The sequence below is a fragment of the Lepus europaeus genome, chromosome 10, assembly GCF_033115175.1.
Source record: "Lepus europaeus isolate LE1 chromosome 10, mLepTim1.pri, whole genome shotgun sequence".
In the NCBI taxonomy this organism is placed as follows: Eukaryota; Metazoa; Chordata; class Mammalia; order Lagomorpha; family Leporidae; genus Lepus; species Lepus europaeus.
The window spans coordinates 108,122,687-108,147,855 of NC_084836.1; the positions used below are offsets into that span (position 1 = coordinate 108,122,687).

Genomic DNA, 25,169 nt, shown 5'->3' on the forward strand with positions numbered 1-25,169 from the left:
ATGATTCAACATTTTATTTTCTTTGTTCCACCTGCCAAAAAAGATAGAGTGGGTTTGGAACAGAGGGAAATACAAAAAAGAAAAGATTCCAAGGAGTAGAAAAAGATATTTGAAAGGCAAACTTGAGAATGTAGTGACATTAACCACCCCAAACCGTAATGAAATTCCAGATATGTGGCTTGTATATCTAAGTGTATATTGCACTGTCTCGACCCACCTCTTTTTCCTTAACCACAAGTAGCTGGTTAGCAGAAGGGAAGGATATAAAGGCAGAAGTTCATCTTTCATTCAGCCTATTTGCTGCCTTTGACAACTATCACAGTTCAGCACAGGAGAACATTAGTGCTCATCACCATGGAGGCAATTGTAATGTCAAACCCAGGATGTGGAATCACAAAGTACAAGACACATGTACCAGGTCTCGAGGTGGGAGTAAGAGTATAGAGATCCAAATTACTGCAAGAAATGCTGGGCTTTAGAAGCTCTTCTGAAGCAATTCATATTAAATCATTTTTTTCCTTTCAGAAGATGGGGATAATTACTGATGACTCTGAGTTAAATTAATTCCTTCTGTTCACAGACTATAACAGAATTCCAGCCTTCAGATTCAGTGAGAAATGAATACTCTATTAAAGGACATACAATCAGGTGTAGATGCCTTCATTATAAAGTGTGGCTTTCACCTGAACTAGAGAAAGCAATCTTTGCCCTAGATCACAGTAGTATTTTGGTGTAACCCTATCCTTCAAGTACTATTAGACTGGAAAGACAAAGAAGTACACAAAGTACTAAGTGCTATCATAGAGAAATGGAAAAAAGGAGAAGTGTGGTACCTAATCCAGTCTGAGGCATCAGGAAAGACTTTCTGGAGGAGGGAACCTGAGCTGAAGCTGGAAAGGCAAGTGGGTGTTGGATTGATAAAGGAAGGGAGCGCTAAGTCTATGCAGAGGGGTAGAGAGGAAACCCAGGAGGAGCAAGATCAGAAGTCTGGGGAATGCTGTCACTTCAGGGCTGGTCTGAGGACATGGGGATCAGAATGGTCCAGAGAGGCAGAAGAGCTAAGGGGAAGTACATCTCAAGGCAAGAATGGCTCATAGTGTGAATAGATAGATGCAAGTCAAGTCAGGCAAGGGCTAAAGGCCTGAGCTTAGCTAACCACAAAGGGTTTTGGGTGCCCTTTGCCCAGATATTTCAGAGAAGTACCATGACAGAGGCCAGGGCACAAACTGTTGATTCATAGGAGCTGAAGAAGTGGAGATGGGGATAAAGTTACCTGCAGAAGATCCAGCTTATAACAAGGTGTGAACTAATTAAAAAAAAAAAAAAGGATTGAATTTTATTTTCCAGCCTGAACCTCTGCTCTGAGCTCCAGATGCTCATGTCTTTTTGAATCCTTTCTTTTTACTCTCCATTGCATTCAATTTACACTTGCCCTCCCCACCCCATTCTTCACACAACAGACTAGGTGGTCTTTTAAAGCTATATATCGGGCCATCTTACCCTTACTCAAAATGTGAAATGGCTTCCCACTGCTCATAGAATAAAATCTTGGGGCCAGCACTGTGGTATAACAGGTTAAAACCCTGGCCTGAGGCACCAGCATCCCAGGTAGGTGCCAGTTCGAGTCCTGGCTGCCCCATTTCTGATTCAGTTCCCTGCTAATGCACCTGGGAGGGCAGCAGACAATGGCCCAAGTCCTTGGGCCCTTTTACCCATGTGGGAGACCCAGAAGAAGCTCCTGGCTCCTCACTTCAAATCGGCTCAGCTCTGGCCACTGTAGCCATTTGGGGAGTAAGCCAGCAGGTGGAAGACCTCTGTCTCTACCTCTCTCTGTAACTGTCTTTCAAATAAATAAAATAAATCTTAAAAAAATAAAATAAAATAAAATCTTATGGTTCCCCAGCAGGATGGGGAAGTGATTGAGAGTGGGTGATGGGTAGGACTTGGGAAGCATTTGGGGGCCTGAAACTGGTTTCTGGTGAAAGGAGGTGAAGTAAAGACAGGAGAGATTCCCTGGGTCAGGGGAGATATGAGAACTGGGGTGTTTACACATCTTCTGACCTGAGTTTGGGGATAAGAGTGTTTGCACAAAACAGTAAAGGGGGCCTTGGGCAGCTTCAGGAACTCAGGTTCTATCCATCTCTCCTTTGGCTTTAGTCACTAACTCCCATCCTAGGTCTGGTGCATAAATCTCTCCCAGTCACCCACTCTCAATCACTTCCCCATCCTGCTGGCTAGCCACTGATACCCTGAGCAACTTCAGAAACCTTGGTTCGAAGATGGTAGAGCATCCAACAGTCTGGGTCCCCTCTATCATGGCTGATTGGATTTTAAATGAGCATGAAAATGTTTACTATTATAAACCACTGAGGTTTCAGTTTTTCTATTACAGTAGCTAGTATTTCTCTACCTAACACAGACTGAATTCAGACAGTTATAAAGAACAAGGACCCTAACAGTAAAGAAAATTTATGCAAAATTCTGAAGCTAGGATTAGGCATGGTATGACACCACCACCTCTGTCTGTATACTACTCATCCTCTTCAAAATACCTTGAAATATATTTTCTCATTTGACATGCCATAATCAATACTTATTACTGCTGTTAACACTTCAGAATGAAAAAATGAACTTAGGGGCTGGCACTGTGACTTAGCAGCTAAAGCCACTGCCTGTGGCTCTGGCATCTATATGCCTGCTTGTCTTCCCATCCAGCTCCCTGCTAATGCACCTGGGAAGGCAGCAGAGGATGACCCAAATGCTTGGGCTCCTGCACCCATGTGGGAGACCCAGAGGAAGCTCCTGGCTCCTGACTTCAGATCAGCCCAGCTCCAGCCATTGCAGCCCTTTGGAGAGTGAACCAGCAGGTGGAAGATCTGTCTCTGCTTGCTTTTCTTTCTCTCTCTCTCTCTCTCTCTCTCTCTCTCCCCTTCTTCCTTTCAAATAAATCTTTTAAAAAAGAAATAAACTTAGAGTTGTAAGTGGTTAATAAAAGGAGAAGCTAACACTGAACCACAGGACTCCTGATTTGTCATGTAATGGGATTTTCACTGAAACATCTAGTCTCTCGGAGCCACATTCTAATGCTTCCCCACAGGTACTTTTGATTGAAGTACAAAGGCATTGGAATGAAACAAAAAGGATAGGTAGTCTGGTAGAAGTGATTATAGGCAGACTGTGAAGGTCTTTATAAACATCAGACTGTGGAGTGTAACTTTCATTTAGTAGACAATGGAGAACAATAAGCAACTCCCACTTCAAACCTCAACAGTAGTAATTTTATACCTTCTCCTCTGTCTTCAAAGATTTGTTACTGCAACATCTCCCCTAACCATCAACTGATGTCAAAAGTCCACTTCACAAAGAAAATAGAAGCTTTTACGAGGGCCAAACTTCCAGCTCCCTATCTTCTATAGACTTCTCTGTATTCCCAAAAGGCCTTTTCTTTCCACAGCCAGGCAGAAGAGGCATTCCTCCTCCAGCAATGCTATTGGCCATCCCTGTGTGTGTCCTCAATCCATGGAGGAGCACCTGCTCACTCATTTACCCTCTCTCTACCTTCAATGTTGCCTTTTTTCTTTCCTTTGGCTATTCCTTTCCCCGGAATCTGAACATACCACATTCTCGCTCATCCTAAAATCGTCCTTCCTCAGGAAGCCTACAACCCCTTCTTACATTCACAATGGCAGAGCTCCTCCAAAAAGCAGCAGCATCAAACACACATTTCCACTTAATCACCATAGATTCTCCTTCCATTCACTGTGAAGTGCTGGTGGGACACTAAAGCAGCCGCCTCTAGTGATAGAATTTAGGAGCTAAATTCAACGGAAAATTTCCAACATTTCTCTCACTTCAACATTTTATGGCACTTGACACTTCTGGAGCTCTTTTAAAAAAAAAGATTTATTTTTATTTATTTGAAAGAGTTATAGAGAGAAATAGAGGGGGAGAGATGATTGGATAGGGATAGGGACAGAAACAGAGATGAGATACAGATACAGATACAGCTACAGATAGATTTTCTATCTGCTGCTTCACTTCCCAAATGGCCACAATGGCTGGGGCTGGACCAGGCCAAAGCCAGAAGCTTCATCCCAGTCTCCCACACTGGTGCAGGGTCCCAAGGACTTGGGTACCCAGGCACGTTAGCAGGGAGATGGACTGGAAATAGAGCAGCCAGGACTCAAACCGGCACACATATGGGATGCCAGCATCACAGGTGGCAGCTTAACCTGTTATGCCACAATGCCAGCCCTGGCTCTCCTCCTGAAAATGTCCCCCTGCCTTGACTCCCATGGCTCCTCTTTCTCCTGATCTTCCTCCTCCCCTTCTACTCCTTCTTGGTTCCCTTGATGGGTTGATAAACTTGTTAGGTTCCTCTTCCTCTGCTTCCCTACTCAATGTTGTTTTCTGGGGTTCCTTCTTTATACTTTCTCTTATTTACATACTCTATTTTTTGAAAGGTTTATTTACTTATTTGAAAGGCAAAGTGACAGAGAGAAAGGGAGAGAGAGAGAAAAAGATCTCTCAAACACTAATTCAATCCCCAAATGCCTTCAACAGCCAGGGCTGGGCCAGGCCAAAATCAGGAACTTCATCCAGGTCTTCCACATGAGTGGACCCAAGTACTTAAGCCATCATCTGCTGTCCCCCAGGCATAATAGCAGGGAGCTAAATCAGAAGCAGAGCAGCTGGGACTTGAACCAGGCACTCCAATATGGGATGCTTGCATCCCAAACAGTGGCTTAACCTGTTGGGCCAGAATGCCTGCTCCCTTTACTCTTTTTGCAATAATCCATAAGCACAGCTTCAACTGACTTTTTTTTTTTTTTTTTGGACAGGCAGAGTGGATAGTGAGAGAGAGAGACAGAGAGAAAGGTCTTCCTTTTTGCTGCTGGTTCACCCTCCAATGGCCGCTGCAGCCGGCGCATCGTGCTAATCCGAAGCCAGGAGCCAGGTGCTTCTCCTGGTCTCCCATGCGGGTGCAGGGCCCAAGCACTTGGGCCATCCTCCACTGCCTTCCCGGGCCATAGCAGAGAGCTGGCCTGGAAGAGGGGCAACCGGGATAGAATCTGGCACCCCAACCGGGACTAGAACCCAGTGTGCCGGCACCGCAAGGCGGAGAATTAGCCTGTTAAGCCACGGCGCCGGCCTTCAACTGACATTTATATACTAGTGACTTCTAAAATTACATATTTCCAGTCCAGACCACTTGTGTGAGCACTCTATATCCTGAATACATGGTTTCTCCAGTTGGATTGCATGTGCACCTCAAACTCAATACAACTAAAACCACAATAAACAAACATCTTGTTTATCACACTTGTTTCTTTCTATATTGAATATTAGAGTACTGTATCTGTTCAGGGTTCTTCAGAGAAACAGAATCAGCATGAAATATATCAATATATGTATGAATGCACGTGTGAGGGGTCCTCAAAATATTCCTGGAGGGGCCGGCGCTTTGGCACAGCGGGCTAACGCCCTGGCCTGAAGCGCCAGCATCCCATATGGATGCTGGTTCTAGTCCCAGCTGCTCTACTTCCCATCCAGCTCTCTGCTATGGCCTGGGATAGCAGTGGAAGATGGCCCAAGTCCTTGGGCCCCTGCATCCGTGTAGGAGACCCGGAAGAAGCTCCTGGCTCCTGGCTTCAGATCAGCGCAGTTCCGGCCATTGAGGCCTACTGAGGAGTGAACCATTGGATGTAAGACCGCTCTCCCTCCCTCTGCCTCTCTTCTGTGTAACTCTGACTTTCAAGTAAAATAAATAAATCTTTAAAAAAAGATTCCTGGAAATGTATATTATCTTTTAATTCCATTTTTCCATGAACACTTTGAAGTATCCTCATATGTATGAATACACTTACACACTCACATACACTCTAAATGAGTAAATTCATTTTAAGGAACTAGTTCATGCAATTGTAGGGGATGAAAATTCTAAAACCTGCAGGGCAGGCCAACTGGTTGGAAATTCAGACAAGAATTAACATCACAGGGGGCTGGCACTGTGGTGCAGTGAGTTAAAGCCCTGGCCTGCAGTGCCAGCATCCCATATGGGCGCTGGTTCAAGTCCAGGCTGATCCACTTCTGATCCAGCTCTCTGCTGATGTACCTGGGAAAGCAGCAGAGGATGGCCCAAATCCTTGGGCCCATGCAGCCACATGGGAGACTTGGAAGAAGCTCCTGGCTCCTGGCTTTGGATCGGCTCAGCTCTGGCCATTGCAGCCATTTGGGGAGTGAATGAGTGGATGGAAGACCTCTCTCTCAATCTCTACCTCTCTTTGTAACTCTTTCAAATAAAAAATAAAAAAAGGATTAACACTGTAGTCTTGGGCTAATCCTCTACTCAAATAGGTGTCCCAGAAGACAGGTCTGGATCTGTCCCCTCTGTATCACCAACATTTTGCATGGCCTGAAGCACAGCAGAAGTCCAGTAAGTATTAGCTATTGGTCAGCTGGGTATAAAGTAAGATGCTATTAAATGAGATTGGGACAACAGGATGTAGAAAGTACTGAATCATGATTGGGAAGAATTGGTACTACTACAAATCAAGACATAGACCTTCTAGGGCACACATTTGCCAGAATGACTGGATCACTAGGCCTATGACTGAAGATCATCACACAGATAGAAGCACATCCATTCCAATGTTTGAAATGTCTCAACAACTCTGTCAAGTTGGCAAGGCAAAGAAAAGGCCACATTTTATGAGTGAATTGAGATTTAGAAAAACCTAAGAGTCTTGTTTAGGTTTCTACATAAAACACTTAGAATAAAAAGTCTTAGTTTGGGGCCAGCACTGTGGCACAGTAGGTTAATCTGCCTGTGGTGCCAGCATCCTATATGGGCGCCAGTTCTAGTCCCAATGGCTCCTTTTTCAATCTAGCTCTCTGCTGTGGCCTGAGAAAGCAGATGAAGATGGCCCAAGTGTTTGGGCCCCTGTATCCACGTGGGAGACCCAGAAGAAGCACCTGGCTCCTGGCTTCAGATCAGCGCAGCTCCAATCGTTGCTGCTATTTGGAGAGTGAACCAACGGAAGGAAGACCTTTCTCTCTGTCTCTCCCTCTCACTGTAACTCTAACTCTCTCAAATAAATAAAAATATCTTTTAAAAAAATTCTTAGTTCTTCAGTGATATTCAGGTGAGATGGACCATAAAAACAGAATATCTGAAACAAAAAGTAGCACAGCAGTTCAAAACTTGTCAACCAAATTTGCAAAAATGTAAAAATATCTTTCACTATTTATAAAGTATACTTTATTAAAATTAGTGTTCAATTAATTTTTATACTATAATGTCATGACATGTAAAATTATAAGGATAACCATATATCCATTATTGTAATCATAAATTTCTGATTATACAGTAAATATCTAAGATTGTTTTCTGTAATAATGTCAGAATGTGTTAAATCTACAGTTCTTTAAAAATGACTATGTGATCTTAGGTACTCCAAAATTAATAGTTCTTATTTATTAATAATCAGGATTTGTGAAATATGAATATGTCATCCAAGTATCATATCTGGAGACACCATGGCATTCTCCAAAGCCCCAGAATATTAGAAACTCTTCATTAGCCATTCCTATTAAAGAAGGCAGGGCTGTTATCCCCACTTATGCTTGCATATATAATAACAACCTTTTCAAAGCTCTTTCCTATGAAGTCTCATTTATTATAAAAATCTTAATCACAGCACATCCTTTTTGTTTCAGTTTACAGAAAAGAGACAAATTCCTAAGGTCATACAGTTGTTAAAAGGCAAAACTAGGATAAGATACCAGGTCTTTATGCCCCAGGCCTATATTTATTCTATAAAATTATCACAACTTCTTGGCCATGGGCCTACTAGACCATAAGTGCCAGTAGGCTAGAGAGAAACCATGTCTGACTCCTCTATGTTGGTGTCTACCATAGTAGCTGACACACAGTAGATATACAGTAAGTACATTATTTTATGAATTGTTAATTCATTTTCTTAGAGTGGCTTTAGTCAACTGTCTGGTAAAATGGGGTATATAGCTTTTCCAGATATCTTAGGGTCTTGAATACTATTGCCAATCATCAAGAATAAACAGAAAGGAAATGTTATCTTTTCTGAACCAAACATGTTGACCCCCAAGGAGATGAGAATTCTAGACCAAGGTCCTGTTTCAGCATAAAAAATAGCAAGCAGTATGTTTTTCAGCTTCCTGGAAAAATTGATTGAGGGAGCAGGTGAAAGAGTTAAAACAGAAACTGATAAAGGTAAAAATGAAAAACCGAAGGCAATGTCTCTGGTACATTAACCACCTGCAAGGGTAGCACAATGATCCAGCCATAATCTACAATGGCAAGAAGCGACCTCAAAAAAGGAAGAATGAAGAGTCAGAGGGATACACAGTAGTGAGAGAATCCTCTGTTACAGGAAGATGTAGCTTTGAGGCAGGCCAAATCCAGAAAGGGGTGTACAGAGGCCTGGAGCAGGAAGAGCCACTCTGGGCACATAATCACAACCCTTCCAGAAAACCCTCTTTGTTCAACCATGCTGGAGCAGTAAAGATCAAGAAGCAGCTGGCCTTTCTCAGACTAGAGTGACCCACCCCTATGGGCTCCCCTACCCACCCCACCAACCATCACCAAGAAAGACTCAGAAATGAGGCAGTGAGTATTCAAGAGGCCTGCTGATCCGGCAGGCTACTCCTTCTATGACGGCCTCACCAAAAGCTCCATCTTCCCCCAGTTCCTAAACCATATATCCAAAACGTATACATTCCACCAACATTCTAGCTTTCTGGTTACTACTACACCACTATATCTGATTCTTTTAGATATCCACTGTGATTGTTTTTAAGAGACTTTATTTGAGAGGTAGTGTTACAGACAGAGAGAAGGCAGAGAGAAAAATCTTCCATCTGCTGGTTCACTCCCCAAATGGCCACAATGGCCAGAGCTGGACTGATCCAAAGCCAGGAACCAGGAGGTTCTTCTGGGCCTCTCATGCAAGAGCAGGGGCCCAAACACTTAGGCCATCTTTCACTGCATTCCCAGACCATTAGCAGAGAGCCTGATTGGAAGTGAAGCAGCCAGGACATGAACCAGTGCCCCTATGGGATGCCGGTGCCGCAGGTGGAGGCTTAGCGCCACAGCACCGCCCTCCACTGTGATCTTAAGATCATGTTCATCTATGCTTCCATAAAAGCCCTTCTCCACCATACATTATTTAACACTTCACATGTTAATTACAGAAAAAGTAAGTTACTCAAAATAATTAAGAACTGAAGTACTCTGGGTGACAGTCATTTAGATAACTGAAGGCTAGTTCTTTAGAATATTTCTGTCATCTCAAACAAATGATGCCTTAGTAAACGGAAAATATCAAATATAATTTAATAGTTTAAAATTTTACCCAACCTTCAAGATCGTCTGAATACAACACCTCCTTACTTCCTGAAGGCATTCTCCAATCCCCTCTGCCTCCAGAATCCCACCTACCTCCAGAAACACCCTCTCAGCTGTGTTCCTGCAGTGTCATTATACCTCTTTTGCAGCATATATTATGGCCTGTTTGAGGTTAGATACTTACTTTTTAATTTTTAAAGTTGATTTTCATCTTATTTGAAAGGCAGAGATACTGAGATTTTTTCATCTGCTGGTTCATTCCCCCAAATGCCTACGACAGCTGGGGCTGGGCTGTGCCCAACCCAGAGGCCCAGAACTCCATCTGGGTCTCCCACAGGGTAGCAGGAACTCATGCCCCTGAGTCATCATCTGCTGCTTCCCAGAATGGGTACCAGCAGAAGCTGGACGGATGCAGAGAAGGGACCTGAGCCATGCTCTGATATGGGATGCTATGTCAAATGCCTGTCCCAAGGCATTTAAAGATTTACCTGTACCTTGTGCAACTTTGAAATAAGTTCCTTCTCTCTTAACTTAGACCTTCTCTCTTAACTCCAAAGTACCTCATCCACAGCTGACATATAAACACTTCACAAACAGAATATGCATAGTGTTTCAATCATTTTAAAGAACACCCTAATTCAGTGGAGCCATCAAGGGTTCCACAGCTCTGTAGAGAGGAAAGCTATGACATTTAAGAGCATGCTACTATCATCAAATCACTCACTGGCTCTGTTTAATATTCCTCAACTTTAAAAGATATTTTTCTAGGGGCCAGCGCTGTGGCTCACTTGGTTAATCCTCCACCTGCGGCGCCAGCATCCCATATGGGCACCGAGTTCTAGTCCTGGCTGCTCCTCTTCCAGTCCAGCTCTCTGCTGTGGCCCAGGAAGGCAGTGGAGGATGGCCCAAGTGCTTGGACTCCTGCACCTGCATGGGAGACCAGGAGGAAGCACCTGGCTCCTGGCTTCAGATTGGCAAAGCTCCCCCCATAGCAGCCATTTGGGGCATGAACCAACGGAAGGAAGACCTTTCTCCCTATCTCTCTCACTATCTAACTCTGTCAAATAAATAAATAAAGATATTTTTCTAAAAAGGAAAAATATTCTGAATTCCTTTTTCTAAGGGGGATCACTTTTCTAAAATCTCAGCTTTCAACCTCTGCTTAAGTTGGTGCTGTTAAACCTAAAGGTGACATTTTGTAGGCCTCATGATGTGCATCCACCAGGAAGAGGTGAAAGCAAGTAGTTGGATGTGGTAGGTACCTGAAATATAACTAAGATGCTACCCAGTAGGCCATTTTGAAAGCCAGGCTTTTCAGCACAGACTCCTAAGAGGAACGAAGGAATGGAATACATGACAGAGCAAATCAAGTTTTAGACTCAGGGTCCATAGCAACCACTTCTAACAGTGCTGACAACATTCTCCTCCCAAAGCTTTGGTGTTTGGGTATGATAAACCAGCTGGCAGGTATAGTCTCAAGTATTCTAAACACTGAAACTCAAACTCAAAACTCCTGACTAGCAATAGGGGATTCTAAGTGGCCAGCCAACAACAGCTAACTCCCTGTTCCACCCCAACAGTAATTCTGCAGGATTTCTCTTCCTTGCCACATAAAGAAAATACTTTTCTGCCGGCGCCGCGGCTCACTAGGCTAATCCTCCGCCTTGCGGCGCCGGCACACCGGGTTCTAGTCCCGGTCGGGGCACCGATCCTGTCCCGGTTGCCTCTCTTCCAGGCCAGCTCTCTGCTGTGGCCAGGGAGTGCAGTGGAGGATGGCCCAAGTCCTTGGGCCCTGCACCCCATGGGAGACCAGGAGAAGCACCTGGCTCCTGCCATCGGAACAGCGCGGTGCGCCGGCCGCAGCGCGCTACCGCGGCGGCCATTAGAGGGTGAACCAACGGCAAAGGAAGACCTTTCTCTCTGTCTCTCTCTCACTATCCACTCTGCCTGTCAAAAAAAAAAATACTTTTCTTAGTGAAAACAGGAAGAATGGGGTAATTGAGCTGCTGGGATCATGACATGAAGTATCATATCATATACACAGCCTCCTGAGGGATAACTGCTTTTCTTTTGGCTTGTTATTGAGTAAATCTTTTCTTAACATCTACTCAAACAGAATTGTATCATGTTAACCTTCTCTTTTAAAGGTTTATTTATTTATTTGAAAGGCAGAGTTACAGAGAGGCAGGGGCAGAGAGAGAGAAAGGGGTCTTCCATCTGCTGTTTTACTCCCCAGATCGCCACAATGGCCAGAGCTGCACCAGTCTGAAGCCAGGAGCTTCTTCCAGGTCTCCCACATGGGTGAAGGGGCCCAAGGACTTGAGCCATCTTCTGCTTCTCTCCCAGGCCATAGCAGAGTGTTGGGTCAGAAGTGGAGCAGCCAGGACTCGAACCGCCACCCATATGCGATGCTGGACCTGCAAGCAGCAGCTTTACCCGCTATGCCAGAGCATCGGCCCCACACATTAACCTTATGAATAACTAAAGCACTGAAACTTGCTAGTTTATCATGGAAAGCTTGATAAATTTCATTACTTCCTTCCCAGCCTTTCTGGACAAACCAAGCAATAATTTGACCTATTCATGTTGAGCAAGTTTAACAATTATGATGAATTAATTAATATATTCAGAGACCATTTAGGCAAACAAAATTGTTTTCCTCTATAATGAATATCCCCCAGACTGCCATATTTTGAGTTAGAGAGTACTTTCTGAGGCCAGTGCTGTGGCATAGCAGGTAAAGCTACCGCCTGCAGTGTTGGCATCCCATATGGGTGTTGGTTCAAGTCCCAGCTACCCCACTTCTGATCCAGCTCTCTGCTATGGTCTGGGAAAGCAGCAGAAGATGGCCCAAGTCCTTGGGGGCTCTGCACCCACGTGGGAAACCCAGAAGAAGCTCCTGGCTTTGGATCGACTCAGCTCTGGCCATTGCAGTCATTTGGGGAGTAAACCAGCGGATGGAACACCTCTCTCTCTCTCTACCCCTGGCTCTATATCTCTCCCCTTCTTGCTGCTGTGAAACATTCCCTAATTCATTGCTTTTGATATCAAATGGACCTAGAAAATTATTAAGATTCTCAGCACTGGTACTGTGCTATAAAAGCTTAAGCTTCCACCTGCAATGCTGGCATCCCATACAGGCACCAGTCTGAGCCCTGGCTGCTCCACTTCCAATCCAGCTCTCTGCTGTGGCCTGGGAAAGCAGCAGAGGATAGCTCAAGTCCTTGGGGCCCTGCATCCATGTGGAAGACCCAGAGGAAGATCCTGGCTCCTGGCTTGGGATCAGCACAGTTCCGGCTGTTGCAGACATGTGGGGAGTGAAGCAAAAGATGGAAGACTTCTCTCTCTCTCTGCCTCTCTGTTACTTTGCCTTTCAAATAAATAAATAAATCTTAAAAAAAAAAAATTCACAAGGGGCAGGCATTGTGGTACAGTAGTTTTTAAGTTCCCTCTTGGGAAGCTCACATCCCATATTCGAGTGCCTGGTTCAAGTCCCAGCTACACTGCTTCTGATCCAGCTGCTTGCTTATATGCCTAGGAGGCAGCAAGTAATGGCCAGATGCTTGGGTTCCTGCTACCCATATGAGAGTTCCTGGCTTTTGTCTTAGCCCTGATGTGGCAGGCATTTGGAAAGGATTCTGTCACTCTTTCAAATTAATCAGGAAGAAGAAAGAAAGGAAGAAGAAAGAAAGAAGAAAAGGAGGAAGGAAGGAAAAGTCACAAGCTGAGTGAGGGTGGCATTGTGATGCAGCAGGTAAGGTGCCACTTGGAACACTCAGATCCCATAGAGTGTCAGGTTTCAATTCCTGACGACTTTGCTTCCAATCTCCTTTCCTGCTAATTCCCACCTTGGGAGGCCACAAACAGTGGCTCAAGTATTCAGGTCCCTGCCATCCATGTAGGAAACCAGATGGAGTTCTGGACTCCTGGCTTCAGGGGGATTGAACCAGAGAATAAAAGATTTCTCTTTCTGTTTCTCTCTCTCATCTCTTCTCTCTTTGCCTTTCAAATAAAAATAAATTTAAAATGACATTTTAAAAAAAGAGTTATGGTATGAGGTGGATGTTTGGCATAGTGGTTAAGATGCTTCTTGGGGGCCGGTGCCGTGGCTTAACAGGCTAATCCTCTGCCTTGCAGCGCCAGCACACCGGGTTCTAGTCCCGGTCGGGGCGCCGGATTCTATCCCAGTTGCCCCTCTTCCAGGCCAGCTCTCTGCTATGGCCCGGGAAGGCAGTGGAGAATGGCCCAAGTCCTTGGGCCCTGCACCCCATGGGAGACCAGGAGAAGCACCTCGCTCCTGGCTTCGGATCAGCGAGATGCGCCGGCCGCAGCGGCCATTGGAGGGTGAACCAACGGCAAAAAGGAAGACCTTTCTCTCTCTCTCTCTCTCTCACTATCCACTCTGCCTGTCAAAAAAAAAAAAAAAATGCTTATTGGGGCCAGCACTGCGGCTCAACAGGCTAATACTCTGCCTAGCGGCGCCGGCACACTGGGTTCTAGTCCTGGTTGGGGCACCGGATTCTGTCCCAGTTGCCCCTCTACCAGGCCAGCTCTCTGCTATGGCCCAGGAGTGCAGTGGAGGATGGCCCAAGTGCTTGGGCCCTGCACCCCATGGGACACCAGGAGAAGCACCTGGCTCCTGCCTTTAGATCAGCGTGGTGCGCCAGCAGCAGCACGCCACCCGCAGTGGCCGTTGGAGGGTGAACCAACAGCAAAAGGAAGACCTTTCTCTCTGTCTCTCTCCCTCACTGTCCATTCTGCCTGTCCAAAAAAAAAAAAAAAAAATGCAATGCTTCTTGGGATGCCCACATCCCAAATAAGAATGCCCGAGTTTGAGTTCTAGCTCCACTTCTTATTTTTAATTTTTTTAAAAGATTTATTATTTGGGACTGGTGCTGCGGCACAGCGGGTAAAGCCACCACTTGCAGTGCTGGCATGCCATACGGGCACTGATTTAAGTCCTGGCTGCTCCACTTCTGATCCAGCTCCCTGCTAGTGAGCCTGGGAAAGCAGCAGAAGATGGCCCAAGTCCTTGGGCCCCTGCACCCATGTGGGGGACTGGGAAGAAGCTCCTAGCTCCTGGCTTTGGAATGGCCCAGTTTCAGCAATTGTGGTCATCTGGGGAGTGAACCAGCAGATGGAAGACCTCTCTTTCTCTCTGCCTCTGCCTCTCCAATAAATAAATAAATAAATCTTTTTTTTTTTTTTTAAGGCAGAGCTACAGAAAGAAAGAGGCAGTGCTTCCATCCACTGGTTCACTCCCTAAATGGCCACAACTGCCAGAGCTGGACTAATCCAAAGCCAGGTGTCAGAAGCTTCCTCCAGGTCCCCCATACGTGCATACAGGGGCCCAACCATTTGGGCCATCCTCCGTTGCTTTCCCAGGCACATTAGCAGGATGCTGGATGGGAAGCGGAGCAGCTGGGACTTGAACTGGCACCCACATGAGACACCAGCACTGCAGGCAGCTGCTTTACCCACTTTGCCACAGTGCCAGTCCCCCGAGCTCCTAATTCCAGCTTACTGCTAATGTGTACCCTGGGAGGAAGCAGATGATAATTCAAGAAACTGAATCCCGACCACTCACCTGGGAGACCCAATTTGAGTTCTGGGCTCCTGGCTTCAGCCTGGGCCAGCCCTGGCTGGTGTAGACATTTGGGAAATGAAAAATTTCTAAATTACTTAATTTCTCCAAATTCAGTTTTCTCAACTAAAAAAATAGAAATGGTAATGCAATTATTGTTACCACTTTACTGAGTCCTCCAAAACAGTAAGAAATAAAGTACGAGTTCACTTAGCAGTAGACCTAGTATCTAAAGTCTCAAAGAGTGTAGGGTGATGTAATAATTATTACTCAGAATGTTGTGAGGCCCTGTGCCTACTAACTTCTAGGCAGAACACTGGATGCCAGGGCTGTCCCTGCCATCACAAATATTGTAGTCTATTGGGGAGCAGACAATAAAGAAGAAAACAAATGCATAAATTAAATACTTGGATTTCTGGTGAAGTGCCAAATAGGAAAAGCACATGGACTGAGGCAGGGGACAATGGGAAGGAAACTGCCACACAAGGGGTGATCAGGGAAGGCCATTCTGAGGAAGACATTTTACTTCAACTAGAGGTGCAAGAAGCATCTTTCTTGAGAAGAACTGGGGGGAGGGTGCCAGGCAGACAGGAGGGCCTGTACACAAGATGGGGAGAACTTGGCATGTTTGAGGAACTGATGTACTCAACCTAGCAAGTACGGTGAGCACAGAGCAGAGGCTAGGGAGGGGTCAGGTGCGTCAGCAGAAGTATTGATGAGAGTCTAACTGCAGTGGGAGCCTCTAGAAGAGGACAGAGTGCTCTTTTTAGTAGGACCACTCTGACTGCTCTGGGAAGAATGTGCTAGAAGAAGGCAAAAGTTTAAGCTTGGAGACCAGCTAGGAGGTAGGGGCAGTCATTCAACTGAGTGAAGGATGGCTGGATTAAAAAGATGGAGGAAAGGTAGGCTCTCAGACATTCTGGAGGCCAAACCAACAGGCCACACTGATGGACGAATATAGTGTGAGGAAACAGGAAGAATCAGAATGTGTTTCAGGTGTCTGGTCTGAAAAATGAGTGGAGAGGAATGACACCCAGGCAGGGAAGGCTGAAGGCTGGGGAGAAAAGGGAGGAATCAGGACTACACATTTGGAAGTCTGAGAGGGACACTGAGATCACTTTGGGACCTGGGAAGTCTGAAATCACAGTCAGACGGCAAAGCAGAGCTAACAAGAAGGCGGCAGGAGAAAAGGCAACGTCTGGGACCAGAGGAAGGGCAGAAGGTGGCACTGAGGGAGTCACCTTCATCCGCGGGGTATTAGAGTCCAGGGAATGGGCAAGATCATTGAGGGAAGAGCAGCAGCTGAATGAGAAAAGAAAAAAGAAATCAGGTTGGTAATCTAAACCTCAATGTGGCAACATAGCCCACACAAAAACACATAGAACTGCCTCAAATATAAGCTCAATAAATGCCCATGGAACAACAAAAAAATACATTCTTAACACATCCTCTTTAGGCCTTTAAAAGAATAAAATTTTCATTTAGCATCCCCCTGCCCCAAGTCCTTGTATTTTTGGAACATAAGAAAAACAAATTTTTGAAGGTCTCTGGCCTCTGTTCAAAGAAATCCTTTTCCTTAAGAACAAAAAGCAAGTCTTTTAAATTTTTTTTATGAAAATTAAAAGTACCTTACTTGAAACCAAACCTTTTGAAGCTTAACTCATATCTTCTCTGTAAAACTTATACCCCACGATATAATTTTCCCCATCCTTGTAAATGAAAGTACAATTATACACCTTACTACAGATATTGTTTCATCCAGAAAGATGAAACTGGTGCTTTTAAACAGTTCAAGAGTCACAAGGAAGATGTAAAAATGCTCAGAGTTCAAGAATTTATTTTAAAATGTTAAAAAAAAAAAAAACAACCTACGTGTACCTGCTACACCATCCAAAAGCTGATAAGCGGGGAGATGAAAAGGATAGAATGGCCAGGAGAATAAGTGAACATAACAGCTACTCCCCAAATCAATACACATTCAAGGTGTAATTATATCTCTGGGTGTCTGTTGACACAAAAAGCCCACTATATTCTTAAAGCTTACACAAGTACTATCACTAAAAACCTCTAAATTGAACTTGCAGCTGTAAACATAACTGGGACATTTTACACTTTTCAAAGATTTACAGTGTGACACAAGAGATAATGCATAAGAAGGAAAGCCAGTAACATTAGTCAAAAATGTTCCTTCCCTCAATTGTTCAAGTTAAATCAAGACTGTAATTTTTTTTTTTTGACAGGCAGAGTGGATAGTGAGAGAGAGAGACAGAGAGAGAGAGAGAGAGAGAGAGAGAGAGAGAGAGAGAGAGAATGGTCTTCCTTTTTGCCGTTGGTTCACCCTCCAATGGCCACTGCGGCCGGCGCATTGCACTGATCCGAAGCCAGGAGCCAGGTGCTTCTCCTGGTCTCCCATGCGGGTGCAGGGCCCAAGGACTTGGGCCATCCTCCACTGCCTTCCCGGGCCATAGCAGAGAGCTGGCCTGGAAGAGGGGCAACCGGGATAGAATCCGGCGCCCCAACCGGGACTAGAACCCAGTGTGCTGGAGCCGCAAGGCGGAGGATTAGCCTGTTAAGCCACGGCGCCGGCCAAGACTGTAATTCTTTTTAACATCAGAAGCCTCACTTAGTACATTTCTTCTTTTCATATGTGGAAAGGATAAGAATATCCTTTTATGTGATTACATGATTGTTACTTCACTTTATGATACTTTACGATCTAAAAACCTAGAAGGCTACCATCAAGATCACATGGATGAATGGATATAAGCATTCATGTGTTGTTCATTCACTTGACAAATGTTAAGTACCTACACTGGGTCAGGTGCAGTTCTGGGCCCTGAGGATCCCTCCATGAAAACAGTCTTACATTTCCGAGTTAGACAATAAACCAAAAAATAAACATCTAATAGCAAGCGGTGTAGTGAAAAATGCAGAGTAAGGAACACAGGAGGACGCTGTACATTCTATGGAGTGGTTGGAGAAAGCCTGGCAAGGTTACAGTTGAGCAGAGATCTGAAGAACTGAGTCAGCCAGGATAATATTCAGGGACAAGAGTTCAAAGTAAAGTGGACAGCAAATGCAAAGGCACTGAGGCTGGAGTATGCCTGAAGTTTTTAAGGACTAGCAGCGATCCATCTGGGAAGACTGGCACTGGGGACAGGGAGGTAGCCTGGTAGGCCACAGCAAGAACTCCAGATTTTAAGATAACAAGCTATTGATTGGGCAGCTATAAGCAGAGGATTGATATGATCTCACCTAGATTTTTAAAAAGAATTTTTTTATTTGTTTATTCATTTAAAAGGCAGAGAGACAGATGGGGATGGGGCAGGGGGAGAAACAGACAAACTACTCCCATCCACTGGTTCACTCCCTGAATTCCCAGGGCTGAGTCAAGCTGAAGCTGAGAGCCAGGAACTCAACCTATGTTTCCCACATGAGTGGCAGGGACCCAACTACTTGAGCACCACCTGCTGCCTACCAGGTGTGCATTATTAGGAAAATGGAAGCCGAAGTGGAACAGGGACTCTAACCCAGGAACACTGCTCTGGGATGTAGGTAGCCCAACAGACCAAATGCCTGCCATTAACTTACTTTTTAAAAGTATCGCAACAGCTGTGGCTGGCGCTGTGGCACAACGAGTTAACCCCCTGGCCTGAAGCACCGGCATCCCATGTGGGCGCTGGTTCAAGACCCAGTTGCTCCACTTCCAATCCAGCTCTCTGCTGTGGCCTGGGAAAGCAGTAGAAGATGGCCCAAGTTGTCGGGGCCCTGCATCTGCGTGGAAGATCCAGAAGAAGCTCCTGGCTTTGGATCAGCGCAGCTCCGGCTATTGCGGCCAATTGGGGAGTGAACCATTGGATGGAAGACTTTCTCTCTCTCTCGCTGCCTCTCCTCTATTATGTAACTCTGACTTTCAAATAAATAAGCCTTAGAAAAGAAAAAAGTACCGCAAAAGGAACACGAGTTCCTACTCATAAAACCAAGATATCTCTCTCATAGTCTGTAAGTCAAAGGAAAAAGCATACAACACTCTGGTCTGGTAGGTATACATGGCAACAAAAGACTAAAAGGATAAATACCAAACTAAAGTTTGTGGGATTGTGGATTTTTTTTCTTATAATTTTCTTTGCTTTCCAAGTTTTCCATCCTAAATATGAATTTCTTTTAAAAAATTCTTAATGTCACTTTGAAAAAAGAAAAACCCACTCTACTATGAGACAGCCCTAGTCTGAAATATTACTTCAATATGGAAAAAAAAAAAAAACCACCAAACTGAAAAACAACACGGGGAACATTTTTTTCCAAAAATTACCACACTTCCCATGCAATGTTTGCCTGTCATGAACCAGTGCACAAATCAAACGCCGCTCAATGTATCAAGGTCACAAAACCAACTTGGTTAATATGTTTATCATTACATAGTAGCTCTGTCCTCTACAGCAACTTTGATACCATCTTTCCAAAGCAGCCACAGAAGGGCCCTTTTCATTCATTTCTTAAGTCCCTTTGATACTACCTTGCACTTCTGGGTTTTTCCACCGTGTGCCTCTTAGAAACAAATTAAGCCGAGTAAGTCGTTCCAGCTAATGAAGTGTGCTTTTGGCCCTCTCTCTGTGGCTGAGAAGGATCCGGCAAAACACCCATTGTTTTAGGACGCATTTTCTCTTGGTTTTGAGACATGGCAACACTAAGCGCCAGCAAAGAACGTCAAGATAACCACGTACAAGAACACGTATAAATGGAAACCACTGTCATCCTTTTATAAACTGAAGATGTGTGGACGCCTCGTGAGCAAACCTTTAAGGTGCCTAGATAAATATATACTATGTGTTCACTCGACACAGATAAAAACAGACAGCAGCAGCACGCCCTCCTCCTCCCCTACCTAACACCCGTGCCCCAGCCGCGCACGGCTTCCCGCGGGGCGCGAGCCCGGGGCCAGCCCCGCGCTGCAATGCAAACCGCGCACCTTGAAGCTTTCAACACCCTAGCCCCGCGTCGCACCCACTCCATCCCTTCCAACAGGTTTCTCTGAATGAAAACGCCACACTCTGCTCCCACGCCATTCGGAGCACCCGGGAGCCCGGGGCCCACGTGTCGTGCAAGGGCCCCAGGATTCAGGACGACCGTACCCCGAGTGGTTCGAGTCCCGGCGCGGCTGCCTTCGCTGGCCGAGCCGACGCTCTTTACACCGGAGGCAGGGGCTGCCACATCCCCGCGGGCCTCCACGGACACCCCCGCGGCCACTCCGCCAGCCGCTCGGCTCCTTCCGCGACCGTGTGGCCCGCGGAGTTCCGCCGGCCCGGGACCCCGGGCCGCCCGAGCCTGGAGCTGGGGTGATGACAGATGGGCGGGGGCGGGGCCTCGGGGGGAAGGGGCGGAGCCTCCCGGCATGGGGGTGCTGGCGGCTGACAGAAAGACCGGGACAGCGCGGGCGGGGGCTGACGGGGACCGCGCGCCGGGCCGGGCGCCGGGCGCGGCGGGAAAGCGCTCGCGCGGACACAGGGGGCTGACAGGCGGAGAGACACACGGACACCGGGGGCTGACAGCCGCGGGGCACACGGGGCGGCGGGCCGCGACGGGCGCTCACCTGGCAGCGGCGGCGGCGGCGGCGGCGGCGGCGCCCGCGGCCCGGCCGCTCTCCCCGCGCTGCGGGCCTCCCTCCCGGCGGGCGGGCGGGCGGCCGGCGCAGGCCCCGCGGAGGCGGCGGCGTCGACGCCGGAGCCGCGGACTGCTGAGCGGCGGGGACGCAGCTGCACCAACCGACTCCGGGCCGCTCGGCTCAGCTCGGCCGCACTCGGAGGCACTCGGCCGGGATCGGCCCAGCTCGGCTCGGCTGGGGGCGTGGCCCAGGGCCCCCCGCCCAGGTCGCCTCTGGGGCCCTGGGGGCGGGGCTTTGGAGCGGGCGCGAGCCCCCTGACGTCGCGGGGAGCGAACCTAACCCTGGGCGCATGCGCGAGCTCGGGCTTCGCCTTCCAGGCGTGGAGGCCAAAGAGGCAGGGGCAGAGGGATGGGCGCGGATGCTACGGCCCCAGCGGTTCCTGGGTTTTGTGCTCAAGATCCTGGCCTTTCTACGGAGCCAGCTAAGGAAGACCACACCAGGCTGCACTTCCAAAAGGATGTAGGCCGTTGGTGGTTGGTTTTTCTTTGCTCCCACTAAGGCTTCACTGTAGTTTTTAAATATAATCATAAACAAAACAACTTGTGATCACCACTTCACATTAAGTCTTATGGTACTGGAGCTTTCAAGCGTTAGCCGCCTTGCACCAATAATGCAGCCCTATTTTCAGAACTGGGGTGTAACCTGTAACACCTGGCATGGGGTGGGGCTCTTCTGAATTCCGACTCCGTGCTCCAGGCACGTTTTGGGGTCGTGGAACTCAAGTCTGCAGCAAATATGCTGGGAAAGCTGTACTCACATGAAGAACTCAGGGACCAGTAAACAGCGGGAGCGCTGCAGATTCACACACCTGGGCTGGAATTCCAGGTCTGCGTTAATCTGGCAGATTAATGATTGGCCGAGTGGCTTTGGCCATGTTAATCGCTCATCCATAAAAGGGCAATGAAATACTAGTAACTAAGCCAATAGGATGAGTGAAGGAATTACATGAGAGCACAAAGAAAGCTTTCTCCACAGTGCCTGCTTAACTTCGGGTTGCATTAGAAACTTCAGATCCTGAAAAACTGTGAATATATGCATAAGTGTGAGTGCTATGTTAAACTTAGCATGTCCACAGTCAAACACTCGGACTCACCGCTTGCTGCTTTCACAGTCTTCCCCACTTAGTTAATGTCCACGCCATCCTCTGGTCACAGGTGGGGGCATCTTTGATGCCTCACTTCCTAGAATCCCCACATGCAATCCATTAGCAAAGCCTGCCAGCTTTACCTTTAAAACAGCCCCTTCTAGCTCCTGGAAGATTGCAATAGCCTCGCACCTGTTCCCCCTGATTCCACTCTGCGCTCACAGAGCCCGTTGCAGCAGCCAGAGGGATCCTGTTAAAACCTGAGTCGAAACGTGCTTCTCAGGGACAGGAGTTTAGCCCAGCAGTTAAGGTACCCGTTTCCCACACTGGAATATCTGGGTTTGATTCCACCTGATGCCTCTTCCTGGAAGGCAGTGGTGATGACCCAACTCATTGGTTTCCTATTACCCTCATGAAGACCTGGATTGGATTCCTCACCACTGGGGGAAATCAGAGAGAGAACCAGAGGATGGGAGCTTGCTTAAACAGATTAAATTTTAAAAATGTGTCTTCCCTTCCCCTAAAGCAGGGGTGGGGAACCCTTTTTCTACTAAAGGCCTTTTATAACATCCTTTGTGACCCATACAGATTATCAACTTAAGAGTTAGCCTGCTGTAGATGTATTGAATTTTTGAGTCCTGCCCACAGTTGCCTCAGCAGGGCAGGATTAAAGGATTTTGTGGGCCTTATATTGGCCAGTGGGCTGGATGTTCCCTGCCCCTATAAAAAGCATCCAATTGTTTCCCCATCTCAGAGTGAAAGAAAAGGTTTCCCCCACCACGAAGGGCTCAGAGACCCTATAGGACTGCCCTCCTTCTGCACGCCCCTCCCCAGCCCTCCAACTGCACCTCCTGTGCTTGAACACCCTCGTTTCATTCCAGCCACACTAGCCTGCTTCCTGCTCTTGGAACAAGGAGGCTCACTTCAACCCTAGGGTTCTTGTGCTAGGCATTTCTTCCCCCAGAAAGACACACTGTGGCCCTGCAATGCTAGTAGCATCCCTTATGGGCACCAGTTCATGGCCCAGCTGCTCCACTTCTTATCCAGCTCCCCACTAATGTGCCTGAGAAATAACGGAAGATGGCCCAAGTGTTTGTGCCCCTGCCACCCATGTGCGAGACTCCTGACTTTGGCCTGGGCCCCTGGCCATGGCATCCATCTGGGGAGTGAATCAGCAGATGGAGATCTTTCTCCCCCTTTCTCTATTTCAAATAAACTAAAGAAAAGGGGGGGGGGGCTTCTTTACAAATTTCTACTCAAAGTCACCTCCCCAGAAAAACCTTCCCAGATCATTCTCCTAAAACATGAAATCCCAACCCTCCATCACCACTACCCCTCAGCCTGCTTTACTTTTCCCCCTAGCCTCATGCCCTGAATATTATCTGTAATGTCACTGAGAGCAGGAGCTTTGTTTGCTCATTTCTAGCATCTGAAGCATGGGCTAACAAGTTCAGGTTCTCAATAAATATTTCTTGAATGAGTGACAGCCTATTCAGGAAATACTGCTCCCAATTTAATTTCTTTTTTAAATTTTATTTATTTGAAAGAGTTACACAGAGAGAGAAGGAGAGGCAGAGAGAGAGAGAGAGAGAGTCTTCCATCCAGTGGTCCACTCCCCAATTGGCCGCAATAGCCAGAGCTGTGCCAATCCGAAGCCAGGAGCCAGGAGCTTCTTCCGGGTCTCCCATGTGGGTGCAGGGGCCCAAGGACTTGAGCCATCTTCTACTGCTTTCTCAGGCCATAGCAGAGAGCTGGACCAGAAGTAGAACAGCTGGGATTTGAACCAGTGCCCATATGGGATACTGGCACTACAGGCGGTGGCTTTGCCTGCTATGCTACAGCACCAGCCCCCCAATTTAATTTGTTCAACCAAGTTGTCTAAGCATCTACTCTGATCCAGGCATTGTGAATGGTAGAAAAACAGTAACTCTCCTAACCCCAGAGGAATTCAGTATTTCAGAGGAGATGGACATGTAAAGAAATACAAAGGTATTTCCAAAAGTTCATGGTAAGTGGAATTCTAAGATAATCTATTTTGGTGCAAAAATTTTTGAAAACCATGCATAGTATGCATTTTTCCATGAGTTTCTTTTTTTTTTAAGAATTAAAAAGTATTATTTATTTGAAAGATAGGAGAGACAGAGATCTTTCATATCCAGGTTCACTCCCCAAATGGTAACAATGACTGGGCTAGGCTGAAGCCAGAAGCCAGGAATTTCATTCAGGTCTCCCATGTGGATGCAGGGGCCCAGGCACTTGGGCCATCTTCCTCTGCTTTCCCAGGCACATTAGCAGGGAGCTGGATTGGAAGTGGAGCAGCCAGGACTCAGATTGGCACCCATATGGGATGCCGGTGTTGCAGGACAGGGCTTTAACCTGCTGTGTCACAGCACCAGCCCCCTTCCATGAATTTCTTGAAGACTCCTCATACTTCTGGAATATGTTACACTAGAGGGATGTGTCAACTACTGTGGATGCACAGAGAAAGGCATATATATACTTTAAAAATTTTATTTATTTGAGAGGTAGAGTTACATACAGAGAGAGGGAGAGACAGAGAGAAAGGTCTTCCTTCCGTTGGTTCACTCTCCAAATGGCTGCAGCACCCAGAACTACGCTGATCCAAGGCCAGGAGCCAGGTGCTTCTTCCTCGTCTCTCATGTGCAGGGGCCCAAGCCATCTTCTACTGCTTTCCCAGGCTATAGCAGAGAGATGGATTGGAAGAGGAGCAGCTGGAACTAGAACTGGTGCCCATAGAAACCATAGAACTGCTGGTGCTGGCGCCACAGGCGGAGGATTGACCTACTATGCCACGGCACCAGCCCAAAAGGCATATTTTTTTTTTTTCAGTTTTTAGCTGCTTTATTTCTCTTTTACAACATTCATGCCCCACAATCAACCATTCCTTCCTCATTACTTTATTCATCTAGTCTTTTTTTTTTAACTTTTATTTAATGAATATAAATTTCCAGTGTACAGCTTATGGATTACAATGGCTTCCCTCCCCCCATAACTTCCCTCCCACCCGCAACCCTCCCCTCTCCCGCTCCCTCTCCCCTTCCATTTGCATCAAGATTCATTTTCAATTCTCTTTATATACAGAAGATCAATTTAGTATAAAGATTTCAACAGTTTGCACCCACATAGAAACACAAAGTGAAACATACTGTTTGAGTACTAGTTATAGCATTAAATCACAATGTACAGCACATTAAGGACAGAGATCCCACATGAGGAGCAAGTGCACAGTGGCTCCTGTTGTTGACCCAACAAATTGACACTCTAGTTTATGGCGCCAGTAACCATCCTAGGCTGTCGTCATGAGTTGCCAAGGCTATGGAAGCCTTCCAAGTTTGCCGACTCTGATCATATTTAGACAAGGTCATAAAAGACAGAGTGAGGATAGTAACCAATGATCCTAAGAGTGGCATTTACCAGGTTTGAACAATTATAC

General features: G+C 46.6%; 1 protein-coding gene across 3 annotated transcripts in view; it reads right to left on the reverse strand.

The window, feature by feature from the left end:
* Positions 1-20,597, reverse strand: part of ZHX3 (zinc fingers and homeoboxes 3) — a 120,835-nt gene extending 100,238 nt beyond the window's left edge. For 2 of the 3 annotated variants that reach the window (XM_062204210.1, XM_062204208.1), the window contains exon 1: positions 20,102-20,225. The gene's annotated coding sequence lies outside the window, so the exon portion shown is untranslated. Of the gene's footprint in view, positions 1-20,101; positions 20,226-20,559 lie in introns of those variants that run through there. The other variant, XM_062204209.1, reaches the window with a different exon arrangement.
* Positions 20,598-25,169: the final 4,572 nt, after the last annotated feature.